The following is a 27,421-nucleotide window of genomic DNA, read 5'->3' on the forward strand; positions in this document are numbered from 1 at the left end:
CCAAGGGATAGGATTTCCGCTCCATACTGCAGTTGAGGCGGGATCATTGCATTGAATGCCTTCAGCAAAGGTCTGTGAGACATAGTGCCATAACTACGATTAAACTTTTTCAACCCGCAGATTGAAGCTAAGGCTTTTACTTTCTGGACCTTTAGATATGTGCCCCATTTTAGAGTCTTGTCAAACCATATTCCGAGATATTTATACTCGTTGACTGTCTCTAATTTTGTTTTCCCCAGAAACCAATTAAACTTTTGGTTTCTCTTACCAAAGCAGAAGATTTTTGTTTTGCCCATATTAACTGTGAGTCGGTTAGTTACACAGTAAGTGCTAAATGCATTCAACTTCCTTTGCAGACCCAACTCTGTCTGATCCATGATCGCCAGATCATCAGCATACAAAAGACAGGACAAGTGCTTTCCATCTACTTTTGGGCTTGAACTTCTCTCAGTCATCAAAAAGGAGGGTGGTATGCAAGAAAGATTGGAAAAAGAAGCGGGGCCAGTACGCAGCCCTGTCTTAGGCCATTATTGATCGCTATCTCCAGAGTCAAACTCCCTGTTGTATCTTTAATGACTTGTGCCCAGTTCTGTCTATGGAAATCTTGAATCACCACTTAGAGCTCTTTCAGGGCGTTGTAGCTTCCAAACGTCCCCCAAAGACACTCCCTATCTACCAAATCAAAAGCTGCGCAAAAATCAACAAAACAGCAGTATAATCTTCCTTGCTGTTCCATGGATTTTTGCGCTAAAGCCCATAACGCGAAACAATGGTCTGTTGTTGAGTAACCCTCCTTAAAACCTCCTTGTTCTGCTGGCACTATTGAGTGTTGCTCCACCCAGTCCTTCAATCTACCAAGGATTATTTTAGAGAACACTTTCATTCCAATATCAAGCAGGTTGATCAATCTATAATTCTTAGGATCTTTCCTGTCACCTTTCTTGTGAAGGGGCCTGGTCACTGCCCCTCTCCAGGATTTCGGGATGATTCCTGAATATAAGACAGCTAAAAACATCTGTGAGAGAAATTGTGCCCACCTGTCTAGCTGTGTTTTAATTATAACAGCGGGTAGGTAATCAGGCCCTGCGGCTCGGGTTAGGTTTAATTTCTTGAAGTTTCACTCACTATTTCTAACGAGAAGGATGGCCTTAACTCTTTTGCTGCCCTTCCTCTGAGGGCTCTTTCGATACTTATTACAGGCGTATAATTTGTATTGTATAATTGGCCTAAGTACTCCTCCTAGGATGCCTCATCAACTACACAGCTCATGGTTCCTGGGGTCCGTCCCGAGGCCTCCTGAATCAACTTCCAAAAACCTTTAACGCTTTTTGTTTCTATTGTTTCCAATAGGTTCTCCCAACATTTTTCTTTGAAAATTCTCTTCTTGGACCTTACTAGTGTTTTATATTCTTTCCTTAATTTAAGTAATTTATTAAGACTCCCCTGCTCGTACCTTAACCACAAAGACTTTTCAGCTCTCCTTATTGTTCTTTTTTTCCCTACACACAAAGTCAAACCAACTTGCTTGCTTTCTTTGTCTAAATTTTATATCTTTATTACCATAATCTTCTTTTTTAGGTCAACTCTCTGAGGCATTGTACTACCTGATTAATTTTATCCTCAAACCAAGCAACCTTGTGATCCATTGCTTGCTCCATGATTACATTCTGTTGAAAGCTACCTAATTTTGCTAAACATTCATCAGTTTATTACATTAAAACTAAGGTACTTCCTAACATACTCCCCTATCAACCCCCAGCCCACTCCTAAAATACGTACACAATTAACATATGTAGAAAATAATTATTAATAATTAATATCTAATTAATTACTAATTAATAAAAAAATAACACAATTACCAATTGATTATTAATTGTTATTAACCAATTTATAATTAATTAATAATACATTAATTAAATTAATTAACAATATAATTTATTAGATATTGAATTATTAATTAATAACATAGTTAATTATTTCAATTAAATTACTTCCCACCCTTTTCCCCTATAATCCCAAAACCCGCTACAGAATTGAATTGCACCCAAAAAATGTACATATAAATAATTATTTCTAAATATTTCTAGAAAATATTATAATTAAATTACTTCCTACTCTATTCCACTATACACCCACAACCCGCTACAGATTTAAATTACACAAAAATTAAATCAATTAAAATTCATTATTTAAAAAAATTCAAACAAACATTACAAAAATAATACATACTTTTAACACATATGCTAACACTTAAAACTCAATTAAAAAATTGATATTTTTAACAACTATATCATGACTGTCGATATTACTATTTTCGATATAATTATAAACAATATTTCTTACCTGCATTTCGATATTCTGCACCACTGTATTCTTGTAAGTCGATATTATGTCCATTATATATTTTGAAGGCGATATTTTGCCATTTTGTTTTTAAAAATTTGATATTCTGACTGATCACCATTGTTACAACCTCTCCCAGTGCGCTCTTATCCATGGCATACTATGAGCATGGATCTTATAACTGATCTACACAAGGAGGATGGGAAAACCACAATTTTTGTAGTCGTGGATTCCTTTTCTAAATTAGCACATTTTGTGCCTCATCCCAAGGTCCCTATGGCCAGTGACCTTGTGACAGTGTTCATTCAGCATGTCATTCATCTGCCTGGGGTACCCACAGTACTTGTTTCAGATTAGGCCCTCGGTTTATTTCTAAGTTCTGGAGTGAAGTGTGTTCCACCCTTAAAATGGATCTACGCCTGTCACCCGCTTATCACCCGCACTTATCACCCGCAAACACATGGACAGACAGAGCATGTTAATCAGACCATGCAGCAGTACTTCATTTGTCTATTAGCTACCCTAACAGGTAGTTGGTTTAAGGCATTGCCTCTGGCTGAGTTTGCATACAATTATAGCCTACACTCAGCTCTAGGCATATTGCCTTTCTGTTGTACCATGGGTTTTCACCCTAGAACTATCCCTATCCAACCCATATTTAACTTCCTGGTAGTGGACTCCCTCTGCCTGAACCTTAAAGAAATATGGAAAGACGCACAAGCGCAGCTGCGTTTGACCAAGGAAAATATGAAGAAAAGGGCAGATAAACAATGACGTCCAGCTTCTACTTCTGTCCCTTGGGATATTGTCTGGTTGACCACTAAGAACCTACGTCTGGAGGGTCCCAAAAAGCTTCCACTCCATTTTGTTTGCACTTTTAAAATAGCCCACGTCATCAATGCCGTAGCCATGAAACTAGAGCTGCCAGATGAAGACTGACTCCAATCTCCCTTCTCAAACCTTTTATTTCTTCCACACACCCACTAACTCCTCCACCCCCTTTGGTGATAGACAACTAGGAGGAACATGAAGTGTACCACATTTTGGATTGTAAAGGAAAGCTATATTATTTAGTTGATTGGATAGGGTATCCACCTGAAGAGAGAACTTTGGAACCATCCACACATGTCCCTGCACCCCTGATAGTGAGGAGATTTCATGCTCGTAACCCTACCAAACAACGTCCTGTTGGGCAGCCTTTGGGGGGGAAACGTTACCACGCAGACTCTCATACAACCCCTGTGAGAAAGTGTCCTCTTTCTGCATGGTTGCACTCACTTTTCGCTGAATTGCTGATGTGCTTTGACTGAGTGTCCTGGGCTCCTGCTAATCAGGTACCCAGGGCCTATGTTATTTCGCTAAAACTGCATTGAAGCCTATGCCCAATTGGCATCTCTGGCCACAAGTCAACCCCTGGTAATAGGTACCACAGGTACCCGGGCACTGTGACCAGAGAAGGCCTCTAAGGAACCACTTATTGTGCCACCCATAGAGTTCCAGTACCATTACACTCACACACTGTCTTTGCAGGCTACGTGTTTTGGTGCAGAACAAAGTGAAGAGTCGACATGGCACACATCTCTGTGTGCCATGTCTACAACATACTGCCCTGGTATTGGTCAGTCACCCCTCTAGCTGGGTGCACTATACCAGTGGTGAGGGTACAGGGCATGAGCCTTGTACCCCTACAGTGCCTAAGTCCATTCTTAGACCTTGTAAGTGCAGTGCTGCCATTAAGAGTATATGGTGCTGGGAGTTTGTCATTACGAACTCCAAAGCACCATAATTGCTACACTGAAAACTGAGAAGTTTGGTATCAAACTTGTCAGCACATTAAACCCAAACTGATGTCAGTGTGGGATTTAATAAAAAATGCACACAGAGGGCATCTTAGAGATGCCCCCAAAAAACTAACCTACCACTAGTGTTCAGGCTGTGTGGCTGCTTTCAGCTCCCAGCACCAGACCTGGGTCGAGAGCCTGCTGCTCTCTGAGGCCTGAAACAATGCACATCCTCCGACGAGGTGCCAATCCTCCTCTCCCATGAAGGGGAAGCTTTAAAGGCTTGCCACCTTTGTGAGCGGTATACAGACATAATATCGAACCAAAAATATAGAATAGCACTAATATTGAAGTCAATGGAGTGAACAAGATATTGAATGGAAAGAATATAGTCAACAAAAATATTGAATTTAAGGTAAGTAATTTAATATCGATTTTTATGAATATAGAAAGCATAATATCGAAGTATATAATATAAGTATTAATAATATCAAATTTTTAATATCAATTTTTTTAAGTGTTTTGTATTTTAGTATATGTGTGAAAAGTATACATTTTTATTAAAATTTATTTTATATAATGAATTTTATATTATTTAATTTTTGCATAATTTAATTCTGTAGCGGGTTGTGGGTTTATAGGGGAATAGTGTAATTTAATTGTAATTAATTAAATATTTTAATGTATTTATTGGTGTTTATTTTGAATTAATTGTTAATTAATTTTTAATTGGTAATTAAATAATTTTTAATTGCTAAATAATTTTTATTAATTGATTAATTGATAATTATGTTAATTTTATTAATGTATTTTCCATAGCAGGTTGTAGGTTTATAGGGGAATAGGGTGGGAAGTAATTTAATTGTAATTAATTAAATATTTTAATTTATTTATTGGTATTTATTTTGAATTAATTGTTAATTAATTTCTAATTGGTAATTAATACATTTTTAATTGGTAATTCATTTTTATAATTGATTAATTGACAATTATGTTAATTTTATTAATTTACTTTCCGTAGCGGGTTGTGAGTTCATAGGGGAATAGGGTAGGAAGTAATTTAATTGTAATTTAATTGTAATTATCCAATTATCCAATTGGTATCCAATTGGTAATTAATTTGTATTAATTGGTAATGCATTTTAATAATTAATATTTATTTGTATTTTTAAAAGATTAATTATTATATTAAATTGGTAATTACTTTTAATTAATTTTGTATTGGTATTGATATTTAATTTATTTTTATTAATATATTAAATATTTACTTTCCCTACTGTTGCACTCACTGGAGTGGTAGTAGTAAATTTTACCCTCCCGCTATCCAACGCTTTCCCTACTGTTGCACTCTCTGGAGTGGGAATAGTAATTTTCACCCCTATGCTATCCAACGCTTTCCCTACTGTTGCACTCATTGGAGTGGGAATAGTAATTGTTACCCCTACGCTATCCAACGCTTTCCCTACTGTTGCACTCTCTGGAGTGGGAATAGTAATTTTTACACTACGGCATCCAACGCTTTCCCTACTGTTGCACTCACTGGAGTGGGAATAGCAATTTTTACCCCTACGCTATCCAACGCTTTCCCTACTGTTGCACTCTCTGGAGTGGGAATAGTAATTTTAACCTCTACGCTATCCAAAGCTTTCCCTACTTTTGCACTCACTGGAGTGGGAATAGTAAATTTTACCTTCCTGCAATCCTACAGTAAAAATATTGTATCTTTTTTATTAATATTATGTTAATATATGTATATATGTTTTAAAAAATAAAATTGTATGTTTTTTTATAACTTACATTAATTATGTAATAATTTTAAGGTTATTTAAGTATTTTAAGTATTTTTTAGTGAATTATTTTTAATATTTCCCTAATTTTAAATTATTTTTAAGATATTTAAAAAAAATCGATATTTTGACTAACTATATTTTTTTAAACAATATTTTTGATTCGATATTTTTGTACTTACCTGTTTGTAGAAAGGAATTCGATATATTTGTATCCGATATTTTATCCTCGATATTTTTGTAATTCCATATTAGTGTAATCGATATTATGTCAGTGATCCTTGTGAGCTTCCCAAGGCCACTCGCTGCTCTCAGCAACTGTTCCCCACTGGTTCTGACCCCAACTTTGGGCAGGAGAACCAGCAGGAAAAACAAGTGAGGAAGAGAAATGTGCCCACCTCTGCCAACTCCACCCCTCAGATGGGGAGGTGACGTGAAGCACAACTGTCAGTCCACGCCATCTTGCAGATGTAAGGACTCCGCCAGCCAGGGATAGGCTCATGCCCCCTCCCACTGGAGGGTGGCATAATAGGGTATGTACCCACCCCAGGGAAGTGGCCAATTGGACCCTGCCTCTTACCTACCAGTAATGCCCTTAAATCTAGTATTTAGGGGCACCCCTGAACCTTGCTTTTACAGACAAGAAGAAACTACAAGAAGAAGAAAAAGAAGAAGAAGGACCGAACAGCTGTGCTGCAGCTAACAAGAGGAAGATGCCCACTACTTGGCGCCAGCGCTACCGGCCTGCCTTCCCCTCGAACATCCTCCTGCGATGTCCCGGTGTGACCTGCAGTGAGCAACCTCGAAAACGCTGGAGGACCTGCCTGCCCTCAACCCCAAAGAGTATGTCTCCCGTGAACACCAGATTTGTTCATCTGCAACCTCTTGCCCCGGCCTGAAACCGTGAATCTGCACTACTCTGCACCTGCCGTCCGCAGCCCGAGCTCGAGTAGACAAACACCACGAGGAGGTCCCCCCAGCAATCCTGACCCTAGATCTGGCAACCCCTGACCTGCCTCAAGCCTCCAGCCAACACCAGCCAACACCTGCAGTCTAAATCCAGAAGGCCCCCAAACCACGACCAGGAGCTAACAATGTTACTTACCTGTTTTCAGGAATTGTCCCAGTGTAGTATCAAGGTATACTACTCTGTGTAAGCCTTGCAATCTCAAATGCATTTCTTTGCATCCATACTGTAAATCAAACCAAAGTGCACATACAAGTATCATTCAAACTGTATTCCAATTTTATTACTACTGTAAAGTTTGTATTGCTTACCTGTGCCAGGCTTGCTTGGTACTAGGAAATAAAATACCTAAAAGCATATTTTTATACAAAAACAATTTGTTTGAAGTTCAGTCTTTGAGTGTGTGAATTCATTTGCTGACTGAGTTTGTACAACAAATGCTTAACACTGTCTTCTGATACTGCCTTACTGCTCGACCACACTACCATAAATAGAGAGTGAGTTGCTATCTAACTTAACCTCTGCCTTTGTGGTTACACTGGACTTTGTGCACATAATACCTCACTTTTGTATAGTATATACAGAGCCAGCTTTCTACAACCCCTCATAGTATGCCTGAAGATACTACACTTTTCTTTGTGGTGTCGTCCTTTGGCACTGGTCTCCACTTAACTGCATCTTTTCTGTTTTGATCACATATTCTTGCAAGAATACAGTGATCCATTTTTTTTAAATATGCCGCATGTGAAGGGGGTTCACCTATAAGAAAGCGAGTTAGCCAAGGCTCTATAGCTTGGCTTTGAGTGTTTGTGTCTGGTTCATGGGAGAAGGACTCCCGCTATCCCTTTGAATCTTCAGAGTGCTTGGCATCCTGCCGTGCACACCTCGCTACCTGAAGAGGGCCGCTGGAGCGGTTCCTCTTTTCGAATTACTTGGGTGCTCGGCAAATTGCCACGCATACTTCCCTGCCTGCTGAGGACTGCTGGAGCTGATCCTCTTTCAAATTACTTTGTTACTTGGCAATCAGTTGTGTACATTCCTTTGACTGCTGAGGACCGCTGGAGCAGTTCCTCTTTGGATTTGCTTAACAGTGTGCCATACACACCCTCAAGTTGTAGGATCTGCAGGGACAGTTTCTCCTATGGTGTGCTAGCATACAGCTTGTTCCTGGCTGCTGCCACTGGACACATATCCCCGATGACTGGTATTAGAGAGATCGCACCCCCTTTCTGTTTTCTCATTTACCTTTCATGGATGCATTCCTGGTGGTTTTGTTTTCCTCTTTTGATTGTGGTGAGTAGAATTATACAAGACAAGGGAAGAAGGGGAGGAATCATTAGGGTTGTCTGAGACAGAGTTCTCATCTGGTGTATGGTTTCCCGCCCCTTACCTCTTCCTTGTGTGGTTGTGATTTCCAGAAAGTGGCGGTACCCGAAGCCCAAACAAAGAGAGGCCAACCCCGTCTTCATGTCCTAGCCCTGCTGTGCTGACGACTTCTCCCAAGCTTATTGTTTTCATTTTTCTATCTTCCCCTTGGGACAAATCGTCCATGCTGCTTTGTCAGCGTAGAGGGTTTGTCTCGAGGTGAGAGAGGGGGCTATCTTCGTTTCCGCGGCTCTTGGTTTTCAGGTGAATGGGATCACAATATTGTTTATTTCTTGTGTATTTCCTTTAGGTATGCATGAGTGTCTAAACAAGAAGGTACTAGATCTGTTAACACCAATTTTGTCAGGGATCAGAATAATCATTCTGAAGTTGCACACACATTTGTTACATTGTAAGGTCAGGGTTAGGATGGTGTACTGTGAGCTAGTAGGACTATAGGCCAACATTTCCCAAGGGTGTGCACAGAATCAGTCTGGCACAATCCTGACATTTAAGTTGTCCCAAAAATGCACAGTTTTGCAGAAGGAGGTACAAACCATACAACATGGCACCTGCACCATTAGAGCTTGAGGTCTTATTTAATGGATTACCTGAATAGTTCACTTTTGTATACCCAAAAAACACTATTCACCAACCAAACAGAGACGTCAGGCTTGTTAGAGGAAATTTTCCCAGCCATGTAGGTACTGCCTATATATTGGCAAAAGGTTGTTCAAACTTGAATGTTTCAAAAGGATTTTCCCATAGTGGTACCATCTCTGGTTTCCACATACTCTGAAGGCTGAACCAGCAGCAGTAATTATAGCTCAATACTGCAGAGATGCAGTTACTCAGCTGCTGCAACAGAACCTTCTTACACTTACGGATGGGAAAGTTACCTTCGTTGTTGGTGCTCACGAAGCACTTAGTACAGCGGTATTCTATTCATTGATTAAATTCCCAGCAGATGGCGATTGCTCAGGATTGTTTAACAAATACACAGCATTTGACATTTCATGTACCTACACAGCTTACGAAGATCTAGATAAACCACTAACATACCAAGAACAACAAAATTGGTTTAGTGGCCCCCTACGACAATCAATACAAGATGTCAGATTTGGTCCCCTTAGCAATGAGTGAGCAACATGGGCAATCATAGCCAACTACACACCACATCCAAATATTACCAATTTAACAGCAGTACAAGTAAGAACACTATATTTTGGTTTGGTCAGAATATATAGCAGTCTGAAACAGTTTGTTATGTGATCAATGACCTTAAATCCTGTGAGGGCTGTTAAAGCTGCACAACCACATTGGTAACACCAGCTATCAGCCCACAAACTGTATATTAAATCATTAGTAAAGTTCCCATCTGGCAGGAGGAAATTCCATTCTGGATTGCACAGAAAACAAGTCGTAAATACCCTCAAAGGGTGTAAGTAAATGTATTGTTTCAATTATTAAAAATTGTTACAAAAGGCCGTGCATGGTGTGTCCTTCCATACTCCTTCTTTGTCATTAATAAAAACAACATCCTATCATTTCATTTAGTACATTTCGAATGGTTACACAGGGCAAAAAATAGGGATCCATTAAATTTGATATATGCTTGCTGGTTTGGGCCTGTGATCTGCCTTTAGACCAAGGCGCGATCTTTGCTTATAATTCCTTTAAATTGACATGCAAATTTCGCTAACCTGGCCAGTTCCATGGGGATCTCTAAGTTAACCCCTTCCACGCGGGGCTAATTCCCCTGCGGTGTGTGGGGGGAGGGGCCGTAAGTGGCACTGCGTTACTCGTGACGAGCCCAGCTCGTATTGCTGCACAGTGGAGCTGTGCTCATGACGAGCTAGGCTCGTCATGACTCCACCCTCTCCAATAGAACCCCCACACAGGCGGGGAATTAGCCGCGTGTGGGAGTGTCGCGGCCGTTATGAAGAGCTCAGCTCATCATAAGCACAGCTCCACTGTACCTCATGACGAGCTGAGCTCGTCATGAGCATAGAAGGGGTTAAAAAGAAGGTTCATTGCATCTAGGCAGGTACGGGTGCCATATTTAAAAAACAAAGGTTTTAAGTGCAACATGCGTGACTCAGTTGATACAAACCAGGTGGGCCAAAGACTCCTCGTACTGATGACACAATCTGCAAGAGGTGGCCCCCTCTAGGGATTTCCAGCCAATGATTATGTCTTTTATTGGCATGACCATTAGTCTGACTAACAGTATTTGCTTTAGTATTGATTAGTTCAGAGCTAATTCAAGATATGGCTGCCTCAATTTGTCCTTGTCGGAGCTGGCTAAAATCCCTATGTTGCTGCTAGAGGTCTCTATGACCCCCCAAGTAGGCTTGCTTGGATAATAGTCCTACTTTTTTCCTTAAAATGGTTTTTAGAGATCCCGATTGATGAATAAAATAACCCAAGTTGGACAAATCAAACCAAGGTGCAGGCCCTCAAGTGAGGGTAGTAGATAGGGCGCCTGCACAAGGAATATTTTCATTTTGTGGTAAATTCTTTCAGGGCTGCTTTCATTGTGTTTGGGGGAGCTGCACATGTACCTCATTAATAACAGATAATCAATGTCCAGTGTTCGTAGGATTCGTTGCTTAGACCGAATTCCAGCCATACTAAAGCATTCAAGGCATGGGCAGGCATCTTGAAAATCTGTTTTAATGCTCAGCAATTGGCAGACTCCATGATGTTAATTAGTGCCCCTGGAAAAACTAATTGCCTGTAAGAAATTAAGGGAAGTAACTTGGGTTTTATAACCTTTTGGATTAGCTTGGTTGTCGGGCTGCACAGTTTGGAGTTGAGTTTGAACAGGGCATACGTCACGGTCTTGGCTTTTGATTCTATAGATGCAGTATGTGCTGTTGGCTTGCCATTGCCATTGATCCAAACGCCCAGATGGTTATACTTAGTTGTTGTAGTTATTTGCAGGTTATCCATTTTCCATTGATATTTGATTTTGTTAGCATAATTTCCAAAGATAACTACCTTTGTTTTACTAGCATTTGCTGTCAATTCATTTTCATAATTGTAGGTACTTAATGTATCCAGTGATCTTTGCAGGCCCATCTTCGTGTGGTCCATTCGGACCATGTCATCAGCATATTACAATAAGAACATTCAGGTCAGCTCACTTTAGGGTGCTAAAAGGTTAGTTTTTGATATTGATTTGCCAAGTTCTGCAGTATATAAGTTAAAAAGTAAAAGTGCCAACATGCAACCTTGCTTCAGCCCTCGGTCCGTGTATACCTTTTTTGTTGCTGTGTTCCGGGTTAGTTTGATGCGTACCCAGGTTCTCGTGTAGAGGGCAAGGATGGCGTTCAGCAGCATAGTTGGGATCCCCCAGTTTTTTTTTCCAGAGTAAGTTCCTATTGACACATTTGAACGCCGCTGAGTAGTCAATGAAGCATGCAAAAATGGGGCGTTGTTTTTCCCGGGTGAACTGTTCTACAAGCTTGGGCTAGAATGTTTTCCAATGTTGATGTTCAGGGGGTAGAGTATATCCATCGCCCAGCTTCTCACGGTAGTGCAAATTAGGTTCCTGACTCTGACCATCGTCTGCTTGCTTCTTGACTAGGTTTGCTGAGGATTGTTAATGTGTTGCCGCCTTACTGCATGTCTCCGCTATCGCTAGTACCCTAGGCGCAGCAGTTGTTGGGGTGAAGTACTTGTAGATTGTTATGACGTTGGACTTTGAATGTACAACAGGGTTGGACTCAAGTTGGGTTTGAGTCTCAATAGCTGGCATTCTCACGATGTTGGTTTTACTAGAGGACGTTTTGGTTCCTAGTCTCCCTTTTTGGCATTTTCCACCCCTGTAGCATGCTGGCTCATTTGTATTTTTTTGGTAGGGTCCTGTGCCCCAACTTGAAAGGTAATTTATAAACCAGTTTCCAGATGTGTGCAAGGCATTTACGCTCTTTGTCAGTGGTCCCTCTTCTCCAAGTTAGTCTGTTTTCCAAATTTTTCTGGGGTTTATTTGATGGCATTTGATGTGGTTCGGCTGGGGTTTTTTCGGGGACTAGCTACTCCCGTAAATGTGGTCGCTTTTTAGTTGCTTTCGGTGAAATGGCCTGCAGAATGTCGTGGTCTTGACAGTCATTCTTCAAACAAGTCAGCTTGATACAGTGTTTCCCATACAGGCGCCCTGGAAAAACACACGATTCTTACTCTGTGCTTACAGATGGTAATGGCTTTCCCTGTGAAGGACTGTGCTTTTTCGGGCACAGTCTTCGCTGCAGTATATACAAGAACTCATGGTACACCCTCATTAGCTGTTTTACCAGAAGTGGTAAAACAGATCCAGAATCAGTATGGGGCAGCTCCTGTCCTGGACTTTGGGGATAAAATTGGTGGGCAATTTTGCTGAAGAATCACCTATAATGTTAAGCAACCTTAGAGGGGAGCAGCAACACTGGCTATACACCAGCACCTAAGGGATTTGCCTCCAGGACATCAGGAGTGCGAATTTCCAAAATATTCCAAAGAAACTTACGCAACAGCGGGTAGAAATAATTTGGGAATCAGACCTAGTATACAATAAATTAATTGTAATTCTGAAAAGGATAACTTAAAGCAAGCACCTAACACTTTGACTAAGTAGAGGAGAGATCATAAAAAAACATAAAGAGAAGACTAAGCCACTGGGTGGGTCCCCTCAACAGGAAGCCACTGAAAAGTGATATAATCTGCGCAACCTTTAAACTATTAAATCACCTGACAGGTGTCAAGATACTGATACACTTTCATCTCGTTCCTTTCCGGAATCTTTCGAAAAAGGCTCAGAAAGGTGGACAGTCAGAGTGCAGACCAGAGGAATAAGTGAATCCAAAGAAGGATTCACAAAGCTCATCTGACTACATCATAAAAAAAGAAGACAAACTTAAACAACTAAGCCTCAATTCAAAAAAAGAAAGTGGCAGGCATCAAAGTGAACCATGTCATGGATATTGAGGACAAGGCCTCTGAATGTGCAATGGGCTCTGACCATGCTGGACAGTGTGGCAGAAGTCACAATAGTTCACCAGAACCTATAGGATTATCTGGCAGTAGTAGCATTGAGTGACTATATCCAGGTGGAATCACCAGATGCGACAGTTAGTGTTCCACATCGTTTATACCACATGGAGCTACAGATTGAACAGGATATACAATGCCCAATATAGGTTCTCTTTTGGGAGAACTTGTCATACAGCTATGACATTCTCTTGGCTGAAAAGGATTGGCCACCAGAATTTGTTATTAACTGCCCAAAGGGAGAAATGGTAATTTTTCCTGCTTTTTCCCACCTCTTCCTAGAATCGATTAAACATCCATAACTCACAGAGTGGCGTTAGCGCGGGTGTCAGCATTGTACCGAAACCATGTGGATGGGATGAAAGTTCAATACACAATATATATCCCGAAATTCTAATTATGAAGAGCAAAGAAACGCCAAAAACAAACCAAGACTTCTCAGAAATACAACAAATTTGTATGGATTCCCATCACTCACCATTCCAGGTGACATGCTTCATCATCTGGGTCTCCTTTAACAGGGCTACCACTCCACCCTAATGATGGAGGAGCCCAAGGATGTTTTCAAAGTTTGTAAAAACAGATGTGAGCAGATGTTATTTGTTGAGTGTATGGGAGGATGGTGCAGTGCAAAGGTGTAAAGTGAATTCTAAAATTGAAGCGTAGTCAGACTCCTATTTTATTCATGTCTGATACGAACAATAGTTAAAAACAGTGCAAAAGGACACTTTTAATAAATAGCCACCCATAAGTAAATATTGGTCAACATGTCGCAGCACTAAGCGGTAAGAAGGATACCAAGTGCTTTCATCAGGACCTTGTAGATGTTAGATGCTACTGCAAACAGTGAAAAATGAAACAATATAAAGGATACACTGTTAAACAAGCTTCTCACACTTAAACCTCTTGGAAAATCTATAAAGGAAACAAGAGGAAACAAGAGGAAACAAATAAAGTCTTGAAAAAAAGAAAAGCATTTTTGCCTTCAGAAAACTCTGTGGCTAAAAATAGCCGTCCAGTATGCCCTCATAGTGGGTTAAAACAAATCATCCACCCTTACCTCACGAGTATGGGGGAGAGGCCTCACCCCACCTGGCAACAAGCTCAGGACAAAGGAGGCACCGCTCTAGGAAGAAAACACATAACACCAAACCTTGATTTAGTTGGTGGGTTATTCCTCCTACACATTAAAAACACAAAGCTAATTGCCCACGAAAATAGTTTGAGCCCTCACCGCTCAAACCAGCTCCCTCATAGCATAATGAAAACCCCTCATTTATATTGCAAGGGATAGTAGTTAAGTAGTATAAGCACATCATATGTATATAGTGCTATATATATAAGGTCTATAGATATTAGTTGCCTTATCTCTTCTGTGCTCAAAAAACAGACCGGGGCCCGAGACCGCGATTCGTACGGGAAAACGTCACGTATGAGCTGCGATTTGTACGGAAAACTTCGCGTATGAGCGAGCCACAAAATCAAATATGAAACAAATCCTCCTGAACAAAGCGCACGTGAACCCCGTGAAAACGGTACGTATGAGCGAGCCACAAAATCAAATACGAAACGGACCCCCTGAACGAAGGGCACGTAAACCCCGTAAAAATGTCGGGTATGAGCGAGCCACAAAATCAAATACGAAACAAACCTCCCTGAACGAAGCGCACACGAACCCTGTAAAAACATCGCGTATTTGCGAGCCACAAAAGTAAATACGAGATGAACCCCCCCCTGAACGAAGCGCACGCGAACCCCTAAAAACAGCACAAGGAGGGTGCAAACGACTCGCACAACACCACAAAACATGTCTCCTGTATACAAACCATTGGAAATGAATGTCCTGGCCAGATCCAAACAGGCACACAGAGGGCCTAACTCAGACCCACCCCTTATAACACACCCACCAAAAATTCAAAATAAGCCCCACCCACAATGGACCCACACACACAACCCATGATCCTTTGCAACATACCCATTTAGCTACAGACACACCAACAACTGCACACATCCACCTTCACACATAACCCGAATCACATTCAGACCCACACCCCCATTCCCATTCAGACCCACACACCCACATCCATACACACCATCACCCCCCAATCACATTGACCCCACACCATGTCCGCACAGAAGAATCCAAAGTTCACAAAGGAGCAGATGGAGATCCTTGTAGATGAAGTCATCAGAGTCAAGCCTCAGCTGTTTGGCGCATTGGTCAGACGGAGCAGCATATCTGATAAAACACGCCTGTGGGAGAGGATAGTCAATAAGGTGAATGCTGTTGCACCCATCAGATGCACCAGGAGGGAGTGCCAGGACAGGTGGTACAATCTGCGGAGGATGATCAAGCGGAAGATGGATGAAGAGTACGCCCAGAGCCAGGTCACTGGAGGCGGTGGTCCCCGCAGACCAGTACAGTACCATTCCTGGGAGGAGAAGGTCATGGCTCCGCTACCACCGGTGGGAGTACATGGCATTGATGGAGTCGTAGAGCCTAGTGAGTACACAAACAACTCATGTAACATGGGGTAATGGCATCCATACTCAACAACCCCCAAGCGCCCACAGCCCACAACTACAGGCAAAAACAACGCTAATGCCACTAACATATGTATGCCCCATTGACAAACCAAGACCATGCTATGTCCCATGCTACAGGAAGCACAGACCCAAGAATGGACGACCATTATGCTGGGAGGGTGGGTGTCACAAAATGCATCGTGGGACTCCAAATTGCATGGGCGTCCGCAGAGTAGGTAAGGGGGCTCTTGGCCCCCCCTGGATTGCCAGTGTGTCTGGTGTGGGCCAGGTCAGGGCCGGCCCTAGTCCATCATGGTGCCATTGTCCCAGGTGGCAGCACCCTCCCTTGGGTGGGAAGGGTGCAAGGGGGTTGCCGATAATTGTGCAAGGCAGAGGGGAAGAGGGTGCAAGGGGGAGGGCGAGAAGGGTGCAAGGGGGAGGGTGAGAAGGGTGCAAGGCAGAGGGGAGGAGGGTGTAAGGCAGAGGGGGGGAGGGTTCAAGGCAGAGGGTGAGAAGGGTGCCAAGAAGAGCGGTGGAGGGTGCAAGGCAGAGGGCAAGGGTGCAAGGCAGAGGGGAGGAGGGTACAAGGCAGAGGGCCAGAAGGATGCAAGCCAGAGGGCCAGAAGGGTGCAAGGCAGAGGGCCAGAAGGGTACAAGGCAGAGGGCCAGAAGGGTGCAAGGCAGAGGGCCAGAAGGGTGCAAGGCAGAGGGGAGGAGGGTGCAAGGGGGAGGGCGAGAAGGGTGCAAGGGGGAGGGTGAGAAGGTTGCAAGGCAGAGGGGAGGAAGGTTCAAGGGGGAGGGCAATAAGGGTGCAAGGGGGAGGGTGAGAAGGGTGCAAGGCAGAGGGCGAGAAGGGTGCAAGGCAGAGAGGAGGAGGGTGCAAGGGGGAGGGTGACAAGGGTGCAAGGGGGAGGGGGAGAAGGGTGCAAGGCAGAGGGCCAGAAGGGTGCAAGGCAGAGGGGAGAAGGGTGGAAGGGGGAGGGTGAAGAGGGTGCAAGGCAGAGGTCCAGAAGGGTGTAAGGCAGAGGGCCAGAAGGGTGCAAGACAGAGGGCCAGAAGGGTGCAAGGCAGAGGGCCAGAAGGGTGCAAGGCAGAGGGGGAGGAGGGTGCAAGGGGGAGGCCGATAAGGGTGCAAGGGGGAGGGTGAGAAGGGTGCAAGGGGGAGGTTGAGAAGGGTGCAAGGCAGAGGGGAGGAGGGTGCAAGGGGGAGGGTGATAAGGGTGCAAGGGGGAGGGTGAGAAGGGTGCAAGGCAGAGGGTGAGAAGGGTACAAGGCAGAGGGGAGGACGGTGCAAAGGGGAGGGCGATAAGTGTGCAAGGGGGAGAGCGATAAGTATGCAAGGGGGAGGGCGAGAAGGGTGCAAGGCAGAGGGCCAGAAGGGTGCAAGGCAGAGGGCCAGAAGGGTGCAAGGCAGAGGGCCAGAAGGGTACAAGGCAGAGTGCCAGAAGGGTGCAAGTCAGAGGGGAGGAGGGTGCAAGGCAGAGGGACAGAAGGGTGCAAGGCAGAGGGCCAGAATGGTACAAGGCAGAGGGCTAGAAGGGTGCATGGCAGAGGGGAGGAGGGTGCAAGGCAATGGGGAGGAGGGTGCAAGGCAGTGGGGAGAAGGGTGCAAGTCAGAGGGCCAGAAGGGTGCAAGGCAGAGGGCCAGAAGGGTGCAAGGCAGAGGGGAGGAGGGTTCATGGCAGTGGGGAGAAGGGTGTAAGGCATAGTGCGAGAAGTATGCAAGGCAGAGGAAAGAAGGGTGCACGGGGGATGGTGATAAAGCTAAAAATGTGGCCACCCCTATAAACATTTCTCTGGACGCCCATGCAGAATTACACTCATCCCATATGGCCCAGGTACACACCCATGCACCATGCTCAATGCACATAGAGTGGGAATGTATTGACAAGATAGCTGACACCGGGCCCTGGTGTAGGCAGCACAAGGCCCTCCTGTGACCAGTGCAAACACAAACACCAGGACAACAAGGTCAGATATCTTGGACAGGAACTCACAATCACTGTCATAGCAGCATGCTCCATGGGGGGACAGCCACAAATTGTGGGAGGCCCGGTTCCAAATCAGACTCCAACTACCAGCACGGCCTGTCACACACACCCATTACATAAACATAGCCTCCTGGGACAGGCAATGGAGTGCTCCACTGTCACAATCGTCATGCAACACAATGATACCAATACAGATCTGCTGAAGCATCCAAGCAAAACGTGTGCGGTGCAGATTCACAAGTCCCTTGCACTTACTTCAGGACGCCGTTGCTTCCCCTTTGTGACGCAGCGGATGCACAAACGTTGCGCCCTGGTGCTGGGTATTTACAAGGTATCTAAAGCCCTGCACCAGAAGTAGGTGTTCTGGTGCGGGGGGGCAGTGAGTGGCTGTCACGGCGCAGCAACACCTCCCAAAAGTGGCTGAGTGAAATCTTAAAGAGGTTAAAGATGTTGATGAGGTAACAGAGTCCAATGGCGTGCTGGTGGATGGAGCGGGTGTGCAGTAGGAGGCACATGACCTAGCTATACAGACATGGTCTGTTAGGCGTGCCAGCGCGGTGTTGGCAGTAGGAGTAGCACACACAGCATGCAAAGCTGTTGTGTGTGCGCTTAGGGGTTGGCTGCTAGCAAATGGTTGATTGTCTGGTGTTAATTGTTTGGAGGGTGGCTGGAGCATGAGTCTGTTGTGTTACGTGGGTCATGCAAGGACCAGAGGGTCTTGCACTGTGCACGTTGCAGGCGCTGAAGGTCCTATCTTTGGCACGGAGGTGGCGCAACTGTGGCACAGACAAGCTGCTGCATGCATTAAGAATGGGTGGAGGGAGGGAGGACCATCTGGGGGGCGTGTGTGTTACAGAAACAGGGCATTCAGTGGGGAGGTGCCGCAGGGGAGGCAGCAGCAGGAATGAGTGAACACCTGACGGCGGAAGGGGTGAGACACCAGGCAAAAACTAGCACACAAACTCAAGGAGGTTTTAAAGGCACAATGTAACTGGTGTATGGAAAGGAAGGAGTGTCTGGTTACTCATGGGTCACTGAAAGAAAATGGATGAACAATCACCAAAAATGACGGGCACAGGATCAGGCACCAAAAGGCCAAGCTGCGCACAGGACACACAGCGTCAGCAGGTGTTGCCTGCCCGTTGTGGGTAGCAACCTGCACTAATACATACACAACCATGTACTTCATGCACAATAGGGATCATTAGCCATGATAAACTGCATGCATGTTGCCACAGTACACATAGTCCCATATGCACAATCTTTGTGAATTATGCCATAGATGACGCATGCAAAGTGGCAAGAGATCTGCGTTGACAGTGATGAGGCACATTGTACTGTGGTAAACACATTTTCTGCACAAACGGACCAAGTATGTGATGAGGCCATGCTGCTTTAGCCAATGTCCATGGCGAGTGCCATTGCTCTGAAGAAAATAACAGTCATGCAATGAGTTTACCTGTACTGCTGGTGAACCAATCTCCACAGGACTGTCTGGGACTGTCAGGTCCTTGAATTTTCGTAAACGTGCAATGCTCAAAGTGGTCCATCTCCCAATAGCCCCTTGGTCTGACTAGAAATGACAGACTCAAACGTGTGATCAGGCGAGGGAAGGAAAGGAAGGGAACAGCAGGGAGGGAGATCTGAAACAAAGGTAAACAAGCATAGGGATTCAACACTTCTTGTCACAGAGTCACAGAATACCTCAGGACGTATATTGAAACAGTTACACCTGTAAAGGAAAACAACAGCCCCTGTATCCTAGTTGGGATCACAGTAATGAAAGTGATACTAGATCTGAGTATCGAACAAGGACATTACTACACACTTACAAAGAAGGCTGTTCCATACGTTTACATGTATTTATGCAGCAGTTATCAACATACCCAAAAAAGTCTTAACTGCCACGTAACTGGGAAATTTGAACTTTCTCCTGGAGGAGCTCTATAAGCTCCTGCTGTGAAAACAGAGATGAACAATCCACATGGATTCATAGCACATGGAAAGGTGATGAAACACCATAACACACCAAAGATTATGTTGTACGAGTTGCTAAAAAACTGGCCAATATTATGATCCTATTCCAAGGATTGTGCAACTAGCACAGGGTTCACAGAAGACACATAAAAGGTAGCAGAGTATTGCAGCTATATGAAAGGGGCATAACACTCTGCAGGCTGCTTCAATGCAATTAGAGCCATGCGGTAATCCAGAAACTCGCAGTGTATGAATAAGGCTCCAATATATAGAAATTCAAATGCACTGCAGTGCAGCTCACACAAAGCCAACAATCTGTGGTTACCCCTGGGAATCAGTGAGGGTCAAGACGGGAATTTACACATCCCCTGCAAGAGCGTTAAGAAGCTCATCCAACAAGGGAGGTAATTAGGTGAACACAAGGAAGCCCCGCAAGAGCCAGTCATTGCCTCGTCCAACTGGGCTTTGAAATGCCAAACAGAACAAGCTGCTGGGCCGGAACTCAACAGAGAGTAATGAGGAGCGATGGCACAAAACCACCCCTACCGTGACCAGGATATGCAGCACCCCACAGGAGTATCCTGGGATTAACGGCACCCAACTAAATAAGCCTTTACATTTGCTACAGCCCAACGTAGTGACGTCATCAGCGCAACGTTCTTGCATCATGTGAATAGAAAGTAAAAATCAACTTACCGAGAAGGCTTGCAAAGCAGTATTCTCCACCAGCCCTGAGGAAGCGACGTGACAGTGACATGACATACTGGAACAAGTGACAATGCAGCCATACGAACAGACTCACAGGACAGTTGACAGAACATGTGGGACATACGCTGGCCCACACCTTCACAACTTGGTTGCTGGAAATCCAAATGTACTGGCACACAAGATTAAGGGGATGAGCCAAACACATCCTGCTTCACACAGCGAGGCTGCAATTCCCCATAGAGCCTGTGGGTGTGATGTCCCACACAATGTCAAGCCGTGGTATCCGCAATGTGTCAGGGGCAGAGTTTACACACATTGATGTGTTCACCAGAGTCCACACTCCACTACAGATGACTGTCAAGAAGGGTGACTGTCCAGTTGTGGTGTTGGGTTCAAATCAGGCCTACATACTCTGCTAAACTCTCGAACACCTTAGTATAGAAGTTGGCACGGACACTGGAAAAGGTAAAAGACAAGTTTATTAAGACCCCATGGGGTGGTGATACATTCCTACAGCACCCTTCGGTAATGTAAGAAGTAGCACACCGAACATCGGTGCGCGACCTCTTTTATATAGTTTAATAGCAATAAAAAGATAGGCGGTTACAAGTTACACATTTTAGGTACATATAAGGTCATTTTTGGAACACAGCCAACATGTGGGAGGAGTTTCAACAGCACTGGTCAGTTAGCATGAACATTCCTGAAGAGTGACCAATTGGTGCGTAATGCGCATGTGCGCTTGACCAGTACTAAAAATAGCCTGTTGCCGAGCAGATTAGTGACCATGGGTATCAAGAAAGGACGAAAGGGCACACTGACCACGAGGCAGCATGTTCATAGGAAACGGAAGTCAGAGGGATTCAAAATGGCCCCCGTTAGTTTTGGTCAAGTTAACAGAAAAGACCGTGTAGCTGTGCTAAACGCTAACTCAGGAGCTGCCAAAACACGACACAGTCATGGTAGTGGTGCAACATGTCATTTGATCCATGGTGATGAGACATGTATGGATGGTACTACAACATGCACAGTAACAGTTCCCACACATTCTCAAACCATACCAACCCCAAACAGCCTGTTTGGATCTCTTACCCGAGCTGACATTTACACATGTCTGTACATGGAACGCTGATTCGGCCCACGTTGCAATCATCATGAGGAATAGCAAGAGGACTAAGATGACACGAACAGACAACAGGCACAGCAACCGTGAATTACAGACACACTATGGGTCACCGGTATCTTTGCCAAAGACATGGGCATGTATGAAACAGAAACAATGTAGGACACATGCAAATTTCAAGCTAAGTCATTGAGCATTAATGTGTGGCATGACATCAGAACACACATCTAAATTACTTTGCATACAGTCAGCTGGACACACACATTACAACACATGCCACAAAATGCTACAAGTTTGCAAACTCATTCCCAGTGACTCACAATTATGAGAAGAATTTGTGTATGAGCTGACTCCGGATATCATCCTCCTCCTCATCACTTGCATCGTGACCAAGACCTTGATCCTCAACGGGTGGATGTTCCTGCTCCTCAGGATCCAGGATGAGTGGCACTGCCTTCTCAACTGCCATGTTGTGCAGCATGCAGCACACAATGAAGATCTTACAGACCTTGTCCGGTGCATATGGGAGGGATCCGCCAGTCTTATCGAGGCACCGGAATCGGCTCTTCAGGAGGCCAAACGTCCACTCAATCACTTGCCTGGTCTGCCCGTGTGCATTATTGTACCGCTGATCTGCAGCTGTTCTTGGTTGCGGAGAGGTGTCATTAGCCATGGCATGTTGGGATATCCAGAGTCACCTACAAAGATACATCATGTAGAAAAGTGGGTCTGGAGATGCAGTCAGAGCTAAAGATACTGAAACACACAGGACAAACAGAGTTTACCCACCAACAAGACATGCCCGATCGTTGCGCAGCTGCAGTATCATTTGTGGCACCCTGCTACGTCTCATGATGAAAGCATTGTGTGCCGATCCTGGAAAACTTGCACAAACGTGGGAAATCAGCATGTTAGCAAGACACACCACCAGGGCATTTATTGAATGATAATGTTTCCTGTTGCGGTAAGCCTGCTCCTGAGCCTGTGGTGGCACCAAAGCCACATGTGTCCCATCAATGGACCCAATCACATCTGGCATCCCTCCCAGGGCATAGAAATCACCCTTCACATCTCTCAACTCCTCAGGAGTTGGAAATTTGATGAATTCATCTATGTGCTCCATCATGGCTGCCAAAACATCACGCAGGACACAGCTGGACATCGTCTGTGACATTACATCGACATCAGCTATGGTTAATCGAAACGTACCTGTCGAAAAAAAATGGAGGGCTGCCATCACCTTTATCTTGGGGGACAGCGCAGTAGGATACCTGTGTTGCGGTTGGAGATGTGGTGCCAGCTTGTTCGTCAAGTCCTGAATCAACTGTTGAGTGAATCTGTAACGTCGGATGCAGGCACGTTCCCTCATGGTAGCCAAGTCTGGGAATGGACTTGGTAGAGGCGGTGCCTTGCAGGACATATTTGGGAATAATGGAGATTAACAGTCAGCCAACATCAATGGCAATGTACATAGCACATGCAAAACTACTACTAGACATCAGGTCACTATGGAGGCTGGCATGTGCAATACATCCAGGACACATATGCCAGCTTGCTGGCACTCCTACGAAAACCCAGATACACCTGTTGATTGACAAATAAACATGACATGCCCTGAAATGAGCTGCTGGGCTGGTCTGAGTGAACAGCCCGAGATATCACTGGAGTGACACACGTCACGATACCTGCAGTGGAAGGTTGTCATCCCATCCAGACAGCTGACTGCAAGGCACACACACAGGTCACATGGAATGTCAAATGTACATATCAAACACACTGCGATTAAGGTGTGCATGTGACAACAAAACAACACAGCAATTGTCACGATGCTGACATGTATGCTTGGGGAAAAATGATGTCTGATGCCATCAGACCCAAAAGCCGCGGGAATGCACATGTGGCATAGTGTGCGTAGATGTGAAAACATTCCCATCTCAACACAGAACTATGTTAGATGCACCAACAGCAGATGCAGTTTACGCAACACAAACAGCTGAGCTCAATGTTAAACATGACACACACTGGACACAGTCACATAGGGTCATGCTGAGCGTGAAATGTCAAGTGATAAAGTGCCCTGGTCCCTGGTATCAGGAGACAGGTGCCAGTAGTGATGACTGTGCCATCCCAGTTTTGATGTGCATGACACAATCTCCATAATGATACACATGGGACAAGTGTCAAGGTGATGCGTGCCACATATTGCCCCATCACACATGACATGTGTCAACAGGTCATCACACATCGATTGTGCAACAAGATTAGATGCCCTGTCCTATATCACTGCCTGCCACACCTAGGGCCTGCACATGAAAGTATGCAATGACAAGAACTTGATAGACATCCTTGTTTGAACCATACCCCTACATCCCTGCCATGTGTGCGCCTCGTATCACTATTGTAATGGTGACATATGTGAGCGTGTGATACGCAACGTACCCCTGCATTCACAACAGTGTGTGAAACGCACCATACCCCTGCATTGGCATCAGTGTGTGAAACGCACCATGTGAAATGCACCATACCCCTGCATTCACAACAGCGTGTGAAACGCACCGTAACCCTGCATTCACAACAGCGTGTGAAATGCACCATACCCCTGCATTGGCATCAGCGTGTGAAACGCACTGTACCCCTGCATTGGCATCAGTATGTGAAATGCACCGTACCCCTGCATTGGCATCAGCGTGTGAAATGCACCCTGTGAAACACACTATACCCCTGCATTCACAACAGCATGTGAAACGCACCGTACCCCTGCATTGGCATCAGCGTGTGTAATGCACTGTGTTGAACGCACCGTACCCGTGCATTCACATCAGCGTGTGAAACGCACCGTACCCCTGCATTGGCATCAGCGTGTATAATGCACCATGTGAAATGCACCGTACCCCTGCATTCACAGCACCGTACCCCTACATTCTATGCGTGTGCGCATTGTCTCACTATTGTAATGGTGCCCTACGCAAGCGCATGAAACGTACCGTACACGTGTGTGTATCTCAATATCACTTAGGGGACACATAGGGGATGAGTAGTAGGCTCTGAATGCATCCTGGGTGTCATGGATACTGAGATTTGAGTGTGTGCTACAGATGCCCTGCAAAAGTCAGTTGGGCAAAAAAATACAATGTTGCAAAATGATTGTGGAGCTGAAGCTCAAATTTTGAACGATGTGAATGCGTGTCAGACCTGGATGTTTAAAGGGATTGGAGGAACCATACGATGTGAACGAATCTGACCTATCACTCTGTACTCCCCGAACGAAAGCCACTCATCAGCACTGATTTAAGGCAAGAACCCCTGAGAGGGCCCTTGCCTGCACAACATTGGAGTGGACCACAGTGCTGCTGTCTTTGCATCCTCAGGCATTTCATGGCTTGTACTATGGAGAGGGCCCCAGCTATCACTGAGGAGGAAAACCAGGACCTGCTGGATAGCCTCCTACCACAGTACAGCAAGCGAATGGGAGACCAGGGGAACAGGTGAGTGCTGACTCCACTACCATTGACTGTGCACCTGTTGTGTGAGTGTCACAAGAGGCATTTTGTATTGGTGGGACAGACATGCAATGTGGTTTTGAGTGAGTCCCAGGGGATGTACATGGTGGTGTCTCTCAGGCAGTGCCTGTGTGCCTATTCACAATAATCTGTTGATGGTTCTTTGTCACAAGTATGTATTGCCAGCCCCACAAGGTGAGGTTAAGTTACTTTTGGAATTGTTGCTGCACAGCTTTTGTTTCCCTGATTCAGAGGTCTTACTTCTTGAGCTGTATCAATCAAATTGACTGAGGGATGGGGGTGTTGTGCCGCAGAGGTCTACAGGGGCCTGCCTGATTTAGCCTAGCCAGGTCTGACCTGTGGGTGAAAATTGATTCACCATGCACTGCCCCTGTGATGGCGGCCAGTGATTTCAGTTGGGGCTTGGCAGCCTATGTCATTTTGTTCCAGACATGTTTCAGGCTCATACATTTTTGCCACATGTATGTAGTACAGATGCAACACTGTTTTGTCTTAGTGTGCACACTTATGTGTAGACATTTTGCCTGGGGATGACAGTGTGTCCACAATGGGGCAATGATTTTGTTCATCACAATTTCTGGCCCAATAGCTCAAGCATTGTCCAGAGTTGGGACATGTCTGCCACTCCACATGACAGGCAGTAGGTTTTATGTGCAAGCAACTGTGTCACCAGGGAATGGATGCCCATGTGAGGACTGACATATTTCAAGTTGTGTCACTTAAATGATTGTACCTTGGCACTCACAACATTTGTTAAAGGTTGTTCATGTTTAGAATGTGTTAATCTGACGAATTATGTAAAGGACACTTATGTGCCTGCATGATAGTTGTCTCACACGGTAGTGCACACAAAACGTCATTTCCACTTTTTTGAAAGAAGCTGGCCCCTTTTCAAAGAGGCCAGTGTTAGTGATTAATGGTGTGCCTTTATCTCCATATACATGTCCCCACAGTGGTCTTGAGGTCTTGAAACTCCTTTGTTGTCAATTGTACAAACGAATGAGTGTCAAGACATCAAGACCTCCGTTGGACCATGTATATGGCAAATCTGCAACGCCATTTGTTTCTAACAGTGTTTACCTTAAAGGATGCCAGCTGTTTCAATAAATGTGTAAATGTTGTTTGTGTACATTTCATTGTGAGACATATTTCATGCAGGCACATACATGTTCGCTTCACAATATGGTGAACACATGCAATACATGTCGATTGTGTCAAGTATGGTGAGTCCCAAGATGCCGACATTTAGTTACATATATTTTTTGCCAAATGTACTTACAGGGCTCAGAGTGTGGTGTCACCTTGGGGAGTGAGGTGGGTTACTTTGCCCTGAGGGGCACCACTACTGTTTATTTCTTTGTGAACTTGAGGTGGCATCACTTCATTGTATTGATCTGCTCTCCTGTAAAAAAACACTAGCTTCTCTGTGTAATTCTCATTCAAGTAGTGGCCTGGTGTGTTCTTTGGATCATTGTGTCCAAGTAGCATTGTGTCTATACCAACTGGGCAGTACAAGCCTCAAATATGTGCAGAGTTATCTGGCTGTTACTCATGATGCATGCCATGATTTCCAGTGTGACCTACTGATTTTGTGCTCATGTGTCAGATGTGTACAGGTGACTGATGCATTTCTGTTTCTTCTCCTTGCCCACAGCATCATCAAAAGAGACAGGAGGACACAGCTGCACGGACCTGGAGGAGAGACCCAGCCACAGTGCCACCAGCGCTGAGGAGTCAGAGGGAGCCAGTGGCACGGAGGGTGAGGGGAGTCAGACTGCGGACCTCTTGGAAGGCAACACATCCTCCCACGCAGACGGATCCGCGTCTGACTCCCAGGAGGAGAGGGAATTTGCCGCAACACCTGGCAGCATCACTGTGTCTGTCCCCGCCTCCTACAGAACCATCTCCACCCTCCCAGTTGCTCCGGTCCCTTCTGTCCGTGCAGTCCCCCATGTCTCCTTCGGCCCTGGCACCGTAGCCCCTCCCCCTGTCTCCCCTGCTGCCCTCAGTGCGGAGTCAGATTCAGGTTGGTCAGACATCAATGCTGAATGTCCTCCATGGCCACACTCAAATCCTAACACAGTTGTTGTCATTCATGGAGGGCATGTCAGCTACGATGTCTGACCAACGTCGGTTAATACAGTCCATGGTCTCCTCAATGACGGCAGCAGTTTCCCTCCTGCAGCGGTCCACCCCCCCTTCTCCGGACCCATCCACACTCCCCACTCCCAAACCTGTCCAACGCACACACAGGAAGACACCATCATGCACCACAACAGACCCAGACAGCACACCCCCACA

The sequence above is a fragment of the Lissotriton helveticus genome, chromosome 1_1 (genome assembly GCF_964261635.1).
Source record: "Lissotriton helveticus chromosome 1_1, aLisHel1.1, whole genome shotgun sequence".
In the NCBI taxonomy this organism is placed as follows: Eukaryota; Metazoa; Chordata; class Amphibia; order Caudata; family Salamandridae; genus Lissotriton; species Lissotriton helveticus.